Source organism: Austrofundulus limnaeus, unplaced genomic scaffold, assembly GCF_001266775.1.
Source record: "Austrofundulus limnaeus strain Quisiro unplaced genomic scaffold, Austrofundulus_limnaeus-1.0 Scaffold48, whole genome shotgun sequence".
Lineage (NCBI taxonomy): Eukaryota > Metazoa > Chordata > Actinopteri > Cyprinodontiformes > Rivulidae > Austrofundulus > Austrofundulus limnaeus.
This window is the reverse complement of record NW_013952450.1, coordinates 1380139-1390650: the sequence shown is the minus strand read 5'-3', so window position 1 is coordinate 1390650 and position 10512 is coordinate 1380139. Positions and strand designations below refer to the sequence as shown.

Sequence of the window (10512 nt, the reverse complement as noted above, 5' to 3'; positions counted from 1 at the left end):
GAGAGAGAGAGAGAGAGAGAGAGAGAGAGAGAGAGAGAGAGAGAGAGAGAGAGAGAGAGAGAGAGAGAGAGAGGGGTGGGCAATAAAGAAAGAAGCTGCAGGAGGTGGGTTAGAGGACTACTTGTTCCAGTCACAAGTCAGAGAGAGTGGGCACTTCCAAGTTACCTCAAGCAAAGCCAGCAACGAGTCAGGTCCTAACAACGCTGTCCTAAGGATCAATGTGTTTTTTAAATCTTATTTGTTGAAAACAATGTGGCACTACTAGTGAGGGATTTCAAAAAAGGTTGTCTACAGAGAAACTTTCTGCACTCAAAGAAGTCAGGAGAGTGCATCAAAGCAGAGAAGCAAAGAAAAGGAGATTAAGAACCAGGACACACACCGAGGCCAATTTTAAACAAAGACTTAAAAGCCAAGCTGCAGACAGTGGAAGTCAGTGGAATGGACCCAGGTCCCAGCTGGATTAATCCCCAAGTACCCACGCTGCTGTCTGAGGAGGAGGGCTGAGGATCTGCCGCAACAACAACCAACTCCTGAATGAGGATGAATGGAGATGTTCTTTAGCTAGTCCCTAAAACAGCACTCCTGCCGACGCGCACAGCGCACCGCTGGAAGAAGAGGAGGCCGTGGAGCGGAGTCAGGGGACCCAGAGCGCTGCTGGTGCCTCTGGCTCTGAGGAGGGGAGCGAGCAGTACGCTGAGGAGGAACAGCAGCTGCAGGAGGGACACCACGGAGGGGGAGAGGTGGCGGGCGCCAGGCGTTGCGTGGCCGTGCAGAGGCTGGTGGCGGCGGCGGTGGTGGTAGCCCTGCTCTCCCTCGTCCTGAATAATGTTGCAGCCTTCACCCCGAGCTGGGTCTTTCAGGATCTGGAAGATGGACGTAAGAGGAGCGTGGGGCTGTGGAGAATGTGCACCAGTGGCGGGGAAAGGGGTCGTGACGACCTCCAGACTGCCAGCAAGGTGCAAGGGACACATAAGCAGTGTGAAAGCCTTGGATGGGGATCAGAGTACGCAGGCTACCAGGAATCCCGAAGCACTGTTAAATGTAAGTTTTTATCTCCTTTTAGATTTTGACACAACAGTTCTGTTTAGATCTGCTTTACAAAACAGATGCACATCAACAACAACATATTACTAAAAGGTGTAAAATGTTAGTGTTACAGTTCTGACAAAAAGTTTCACTGTCTGGGGCATTAATAAGATAAGTTGATAGATTAAATTTATGAATGTACCGTCAARATTATTTACTACAATCATGTAAACATTAACCCATAGTAGCCAGACAAGAATTTATGGAATGTGTTTTATTAAAAAAAGGTTTAGGTCTTTTTTTTTTGTTAGCTTTCCAACTCCCTGGTGAGTTTGAGAATGTGGATAAACATTACACCTGCTGTGATGGATTTGTGTGCTTTATTAACTGAAGCTCCACTGTGAAAATGTCACACAAGAACAACTCAGGGAAATGCTGAACTTCCACTGGCAAGCTTTAATGGGCACAATTGGCAGCCCTTCTGCTAATATTACACAAACAAGTGCTTCACAATTCACAAAAAAAACCAGCAATCACAATAACGCCTCGTTACAAATGAATAGTTTATTGCTTCCCTAACATTCTGATGCACTTGAAAATTCAGACGTGTTTTTAGACTAAGCATTTCTCCTCATGTAAGCTTTGTCTCGCCTGTGGTGTGCTCTGTTTGGACGCATTTGAAACGYAGAACAAAAGTCATGACAACTTTTCTTCTGGTCCCTAAAGTGCAGTTTAACATGATGCGAGCGTGCAACCTGATGGCGACAGTGGCCCTGACTGCCGGTCAGCTGATCTTCCTTCTAGGCTTGATGGAGCTGCCCTTCATCACACAGGAATCCCAGTGGTGGGAGGAGGCCATCGCTGCACTCTTTCAACTCGCCAGTGAGTACCAGCATGCACTGCGTTTATGGTACTTTACCTGTGAGGACAAGTCTCACTCAATGTGCACATTTTTAATTCAGGACGGAGAAAAGAATGACAGTAAATGCCATTTGGAAGCGTTTAAAACCATTGGAGGTGTAGTTTGCTGCTGCATGTTTTTATTGACAATCTTTAGACTCAATCTCAAAGCCTTTTGATGTGTTTAATCATTCTGATGCCTGGCAGTTATTTTTGCTAAATTTAAGCGTAAACCCACTCTTATTGCAGATAAGCTATTAAAAGTTTATTAAAAGTATGAGCACTGTTGATACCAACTCTTTTGAGGGAGTGTGGTCACTCAGTTTCATGGCATTAGTGTGAAATGAAGGGGTCTGCTCTTGGTCTAAATTTAGTCCTAGTCCAGAATCCCTGGGCCAGATCTGCAGCGGACCAGGGAGCGACTGTCGGGCGCCAGGATATCCCTGCTCAGGACGAGGAAATGTCTGYGACTACCTGTTATGCAAAGCCCTGAGCTGAAGAAGGAAAAAGAGGGGAGGGGGAACAAACGGGAAAGACAGTTTTYGACAGGGACCGTGTGTTTGTGTGTGCACTTGCAGACGCGGGTAAACTGCTCTGTGTGTGTTGTGATTGTGTGTTTATTATGTGTTTCGGGGGAGAAATATCCTGCAGTACACATGACAGCAGGGTGGGAATTTAACATATAAAAACTATTAATCTCCCTGGAAAAATGTCTAGTCGGTGACCAAATAAGGACAACAAAGCTGCAACGAAATAACATGACATGGTGGGATGTTCCCAGCTAAAAACAGATACATGGGAACAGTCAGTGGGCGAAAATATTTGAGCTGTTCTGATTAAACGAGTGTTTTTGTTGCGATGCAAACATAATTTTATTTCTCTGAGCCTTAGCTTAAATATTCTTTTGAGGGTTTTATGGAGTTACAGATTACTAAATTAAAAATAAAGGATTCTGTTTTGTTCAAACTTTAAAAATGAAATGTATTAATTAGCTTTTTGACAATGTGTTGAGGATGACTCAAATACTACAACACTAAAATTTTACTGAATATTTGTACAATTAGCTGTTTCGGCCAATTAGGTTTTTGCTAAGGTCACTTTGATGTGGTGGGTGGCCATCTTGAAAGCAACAGACTTCAAAAGTTAATCAGTTGTAGATGTTCAGGCAGTTATTACTTTGTGAAAGTTTCATTCAAATTCTTCTATCGATTTATGATTTAATTTGCTAACAGTGCAGACAAACCTAAAAAAAAGTTGAGTAGGTCCTCTGGATGAGTTCTTCTTTGTTGAAAAACTATAAAAGTACAGACAAACAAGATGCAAAAGTAAAAACAGACACACACACAGGCAAAACTATTATAGAAAATACACAGCTGTAGAAGCTTTGGACTCTAAAGTTTCAGCCTCAGCTATCTGTGACAGAATGAACCAAACAGCAGTGATTATCATCCAACACAAACTACAATTGTTGCAAAGCAGTGAGTACATCTGCAGACAGGACCAGGAGTTTCCTCCCTCTACAGCTACGGCAATACCTTTACTGCAAAACCTAAATATTTAACTCTGCAACAGATGTTATTTTTTTTAGTTTTTTGGTTTGTTGATATGTAGTCAATAACACAAACCGTATCAAAGCTGTAAATAGCAGCTTTTTCACAAAACGATCTATTTTGGATGATGATGATGATGCAATGTTTCTCGATATCACAAAATCTGCCGTGATATGATTTTGAGTCTGCGATCAATATTATTTTGCCGTGATGACCTTGAATATATCAGTGTGGATCAAAATATTGTTACACCCCTAATTAAAACCACTTCGATCTTGGTCGCAAGTTATAAATATGGAACTAAGTGCTTATAAACTATTCAGACTTGGGTTTTAATTAACCATTTACAAAACAAGTCTATGACTTATAAATCCATCTGTTGACTTCATGCATTTATTCTAAATCCCACTAAATCTGGTGAAACAATAAAAAGCGGAAGTGTAGAAAAATACAATAATTTACCTTGATGCAATTCCAAAAATAATGAGAGAAAAACTAAATTCTCTGGTGTGTGTGAAACATAGATCATTATTTCCAACATTTTTCGGGGMCTCACAACTGCAGTCATTAAGTTATTTCCTTACATCAAGACACAAATAGGGCTGCGCGGTATATGCGGTAGACGGTAGAAACGGTATGAAGTTGGCCTACAGTAGAAATTTACGCTCTACCGTCATGTCGTCATTACGTCATCGTACCTGTGTCAGCAGGGCTGCGAGTGCAGAGACAACTGAGCAGGAGGAGTTCGAAATATAATGAAGAAATTCTAGCGTTTTAAAACACGTATAGAGAGGATAAATCCTCAAAATATCCCCCTCCCGCTCTAGAAATTTACGTCGTGTCGCGGGATCATAATCTCTTCCTCTCCTCTCCTCTCCTCTCGCTGCACGTCACGCAGAGCACGTTAGCAACTGTAGTTTTTTCACACCCAATTGTCGGAGAAAAAACTTGTTCTTTAAAGTATTGTTACTCACAGAGATGATAAAAAAAAGACGTGGACATTCGTTCAGTCATAAATCCGTCTTGCTAATGTAAAGTCGGCTTCTGCTCCGATGATGAAGATGATGAAGATGAGCGCGCAGCAGAGCAGCAGCAGTTCAGCAGGCGGAAGCTCATTGTTTGACAGGCAGATATAAAGCAAAAATGCTGGGTTTGATTAAGATTACAGTTCTCTGTAAAAACAACGCTCTAAAAATTACATTATCTTTACTTTTTACGATAATTTTCTACCACAATATATACCGTACCCGTGAAGGGGTACAGTTTATACCGGGATATGAATTTGAGGTCATACCGCCCAGCTCTAATAGAACATTAATGTTAGCATGATGAAGATGAGCAAATGGAGCAAGATCTCCACGAAAAAAACTTCAGAAGTAAAAACTTCATTGACAGGAACACCACCTGTCAATCTCCTCCATCGTTTCTGACTCAGTGGTTTATTTAACAAATGTCATTTAAATCGATTGAAGTTATTTTAACGTTAGCCAGAGAGGTGTCTGCATGCCTTATTCGTCAGAATAAACCCAAAATTTGTCTTGAATTTTCTTTATCAAAGAAAGGGCCATGTCTTCTGATAGAAGCAGCTCCATTCAGCTATGCCTACTTTAGCCCTCCCCTCTGTTAGTGAGTGAATGGGCTTCAGTACTGAATGAATGGGGATATTTTTACTGGAATGTTTTCATTTTTAGACGTGCCAAAGTGCTCTGGAATTATTCATCAGGAGTGAGGGTGAGGAAATAACAATATTAGCCTCCACAGAGTGACACCTAAGTATTGTTAGCTGGTCAAAACTCAAGGCAGAGTGCTGGCCTTTACAACCTTAGAGCCAAAACTGAAATCTGTTTTTGGAATAGACATAAAAGTTGGCACTGTGAATGTCAACCCCCTGAAATCCAGTCTATTGTTTCTATTGATTCGTAGGAACTGGATATTTCGGATCAGATTAAAAGGTGCCAGGCTTTAAAAAGACGTCTATTTTTCCCCCCAAACATTTGTGGCTCATTAAAAATAAGCAWGTGATAATTTTAAACAGTATGCCTTTTAATAATAAACCAGGGCTCTAACAAAAAAGGAAGGAAATTAGTGAAAACAAATACATTTACAAAAACTAGGAGTTATTTACATGCTCATGTCAAAAGTCCAACAAATATATCAACCTCGAGGCTTAGGGTGTGGCAAGGAGGGAAGGAAGGAAGGATGGAAAGAGGAAGATGAGGAAGGAAGTGTGAGAGATAAGTCTGTGCCAAAAAAGAGGTTCACACAGCCCGGACTGGCTCAAACATGGACAGGAGATTATTCATTATGTTGAATAAGGAGCCAGACAGGTTAAACATGAGCAGATCGAGCAAACAGCTGCATTCTTTGCAAACACACAGTGATATACAGACACAATTATCCACATCCTCACTTGAAACAATGACGGCCATCTTTCTGTAGAAGTAGAGAAAGAAATATAAATGAACTCCCCCGACTGGTGCCACCGACTGCTCCAGGAAACAAACTGATTCATATCCTAAAGAACTAACATCCCGATTTCCAGTCATTATTTTTGGTCCTTTTATTTATACCACTGAGGATGGAGTAAGCTTGGACGTGTGCGATTGCTGAACAATTGAACGGTTAGCAGACCACACCTGAACAGCAAAAGAACTGAAGGCTGGGGCTTTCTGGCTTCGCATGCAAACACGAGTCCCTCATTGTKTGAGCTAAACTTCAGTGAATCAAAGAAATTCGGAGATAAAACATATCAAAGGCCTTTTCAAACACATTCTCTGCTCTGATATTTCTGTGCTATTGAATACTTTAATCTGGAGATCTGAGAATTTTTTAAAAGGAGGAAACATGTTTCTTAATTCAAAGGCCCCACACAGAGCTCCAGCTCAAAGTGAAATGCAGGCAGAGACAACTAAAGACCGCCAACCTTAGCATTCATCAATAATTATAACTTTACTCTTCATCAGTAAGCTTTTAATCAATATACAAAGCTTGTTGAACTTTAGGGGAAATTAAAAAGAAAAAATAATTAGGTCCTCTGGATGGGTTCTTCTTTAGTGAAACGTTTCGTCTCTCGTCCAAGAGACTTCTTCAGTCTGATGAGTTTCAGGTGAACTCAGCCTTATAAGCACTGCCTCCACATGGTGGACAAACAGATTTGTCACATGCAAAAGAGGGCCATCGCCTAACAATAGGCTTGATTATTTTGCATATGACTGACCTGTTTGTCCACCATGTGGAGGCAGGGCTTATAAGACTGAGTTCACCTGAAACTCATCAGACTGAAGAAGTCTCTTGGATGAGAGATGAAACGTTTCACTAAAGAAGAACCCATCCAGAGGACTTACTTATTTTTTCTTTTTGAATTTTTTCTACCTGGATTACTGAGGTGCATCAGGACATTTAGGGGAAATTCTCCTTTGGCAAATAACATCTGATAACTAGAAGCACTCAGAGAGTGCAAATCTCCGCCAAGACCTATTTCTCCCATCCTGAAATGGGAAAAATAGGTTTCATGGTGCAGTCATGCACTTCCTGGTCACAAAACGTTCTGTAAATGCGCATATTATGGCAAAAATTATTCATCATTAAATGTGGTTTTAACATTACTTTTATAAAGTTTGAAGTCCATGCTGTCCAATCCAGCTCACTGTTTTTTACAGAAGCCCTGTGAAAGCATCACAGCTTTGCCGATCTCAGAGTGTTAAAAGAAAAAAATTCCTGTATCCGCATCGTGATCCAGAACATCACCAAAATTTAAAGGTGTATTCCTTGGCCCAGTACTCACATGTGGTAAAAATGTCATGACAATCTGTCCACAAGTTTTTGAGTAATGTTGTCCACAGRCAGAACGACAGAACGACAGACAGACACACGCGACCAAAAACATTACCTCGCCCTTGGCGGAGGTAATGAAGAAGAGATGCACTCCTACTACTAAGAGGCATTATGCATCTTGATTTTTTCTTTTCTTTAAATAGTCAGTTTCACTCTGCTGAGCTTTCTCCATTTTTATAAATAATAATTTTCTCATAAAAAAGCCAATCACATTCAGCGAGATAAAGGGCAAACAATCTAGATTCCTGAAACTAGGTCCACTTCGTGTAAATGTCAYAACAAGAAGTGTTAAAGATGTTAAATTAATTATTTGCCATTTCTGTATAATAGTTTGCCCACATGTCACTCCTGTAACAGCTTTCCTCTGACCGACGGGTCCATGTTTTCTTTGTGCTCCTGTGCAGGTTTTGTGCTGGTGATTGGCCTCGTGACCTTCTACAGAATCGGACCCTACACGCACCTGTCCTACTCCTGCTATGTGGACATAGCAGCCTGCCTGCTGGCTACAGTGGCCGCGGCCATGCTCATCTGGAACATTCTACACCGGCGAGATGACATAGCGCCTCGAGTTATAATCATCAGCCGCTCACTGACAACACCTTTTCACCCGCGTCTGGACAACGAATATGTGGAGTCGCCTTGTTGACTCTTTAGACCCCGCCGGCAAAGCCAGGAAGGCGTAATGTCCTGGAGGGGTGAGACGGTGCTGTAAATAACTCACAGCTGGAATGAGACGCCGATGAGGAGAAGGGATTCTCCTGGCTTCACGGGAGCTGGACAAACTTGTACCTACTCCACAAAGTTTCTCCTACTTCTGGCCACGTAAATATATAAAATGTATTTTGCTATTTGAAGCACAGGAGTAACATATTTATGAAATGAATGCAAAGCAACCAAAATGTTMAAAACATATCTTCATATTGTATGATGTTTCATGTAAAAACACTTACAAAAGCKAACTGGTTGCCAGTATGGAACTTGGACTGTTTTGTTTAAGTCATCTTTATGAAAAAGATCAAGCAGGAACTTGACCTATTTAAAAAAATTTAAAAGGCACTTAATAAATGGTCCCCAATGTAATACCACATTTAAAAGAAGACTTTATTTTCCTAGATTACCTCAAATTTGTCTATATACATTTTAAATCTTGTTACAATTTAAGACATATTAATATTAATTATATATGTTGGAAGTAAGCTGGTAAACCAACAAGGTATAAGCAAAAGATCTTTAACAAATTCAGTGGCATTTAATTTTTAAATTAGCAACTGGAAGACAATATTTGGACCATATTACTCACCTATAAAGACAAGTAATTAAACAAAATAAATAACTAACTATGTAAATTGTTGGCTTTTTCAGGCAATATTGTCACAATGACAATAAGAAGTTAGAATAAAATTTGCATAAATTAATTCACATATGATGCTTTCCATTTAAAACTTTGCTTGCTTGTGGTACATATCAGATACCTTAAATTCATATAATATAAAAGACTAGAACAGTGTTAGAAGTGGTGCGCTGAGACCAGATCATACTTATGCAACAATCTTTGAGTTATGTGTGGGTCTTCCATGGTAGCAAACAAGGGGGCACATGAAAATAATATCATGTCATCGTGTGAATTTAATAAATGTATTTCTAAATACTCGAGCACAGTGGCTGCTGTCGTTACTACTGTTTGGTTTTTGTTACACAACGTAGGTGACGAGTGGGAAAGTTCAGGGATAGAATGTTAACATCGATTTTATTAACTTGCTTTTTCTGGGGGGGGTTAACACCCTGTAACAAAATATCTAATCAAAATTGTGCTTTTAAATACAGGATAAGAAATTACGTGTTAAGAAAGAACAACACAAATGGGTAGGGGCAGAAAAAACACAGAAAGATTCAACATTTTAATCTGCATCTAACTCACTGATTTGAACACAATTCACTGTGAGATATCTGTGTTGGATGTACTCCTTACTGCAATGGTCTGTACTTTTGGTTGTACTCTAGTTCTGCAGATTGCTTCACGATGTTTCTCATTTCAACAAACAGTTCTTACAGGGTTTATGGTCGACGCGTCGCGCTGAGAGCAAGGGTGCATGCGCCATTACTCTCATTATTGATCATATTAGAAATCTAGTATTCGGCGCCTGTGGGGTGCTGAGAAGTCCTGGAGAACAATACCTGTATGTTTTATTCCTTTGGCCTGAACAATCAGGGGTGAAGCTGTTTAAATATTTCAGTCTTACAGTCATGTAACAATTAGGCACTGAAGCCAATTCTACTAAAAAAGTTCTGATWTACTGTATATTTTTTTAATTCCACATTTTCTACGTATTTCCATTATTTTTGACATCTGCCTGCAAAGACATATTTTTTACATTTACATTTGGTCTCAAAATAAAACTCCTAACAAAGCAATGTTACAACTAGAATACTGTACGCTATTAGTTCCAATAATTCCATGTATGTTTTGTAATAATCAATTACCAACACAAACTGATTTAAGCTACAGCAGTGCCTGAAAGTCAATTTTTAAGTTGCAAGTTTCAGAGTGGGGGCATTTATACATTTTGGGGGTGGGGGAGTTATTACTTAGGTTGTGCTAATCAACATAAAACCTGTCAGATTAATATGCTGCTTTTATTTGCCTCCTTCTGCCTTCCTAGCTGTTATCTTCTCTCTGGTCTCTTTCTCTGTTTGAGAGGCTCTTTCAGAAAACAGTACCACTAAACGGGCGAACAGCTCATTCCGTGTTGACGTTCCCTCTGGAAGTTCAGAAGTCACCAAAGGAGAYGCTCTCTTACTGCGCTCACTTGCACTTTCAGAGAACATTAATCAGTATGGTATTAAACGAGGCGCAGGAAAAAAAACTCAGCTGCTCTGATTGAAGCGGCTGACGTCTGAAGAAGGAGTTACTGAATGACCGTTGCCCCTTATTACACAAACTAACGCCCTTAATTTTATTTATTTATTTATTGTTATGGTGCTAAAAAACTAAAACAAATACACTCATTTGTAATCGTCTGTGAGCAACATGAACAAAATACAGCGAGTAAAATAAGTATTGAACACGTCACCTTTTTTCTCAGTAAATTAGAGGAGCTAATGACATGAAATATTCACCAGATGTTGGTAACAACCCAAGTGATCCATACATACAAAGAAATCAAACCATAAATGTCCAGAAATGAAGTTATTTGTAATAATG

At 40.0% G+C, this 10512-nt stretch overlaps 1 protein-coding gene across 1 annotated transcript in view; it reads right to left on the bottom strand.

The window, feature by feature from the left end:
- The window catches only part of ift140 (intraflagellar transport 140 homolog (Chlamydomonas)), a gene marked incomplete at its 3' end in the record, with an annotated part of 22830 nt that overhangs the window by 3053 nt on the left and 9265 nt on the right, over window positions 1–10512 (bottom strand).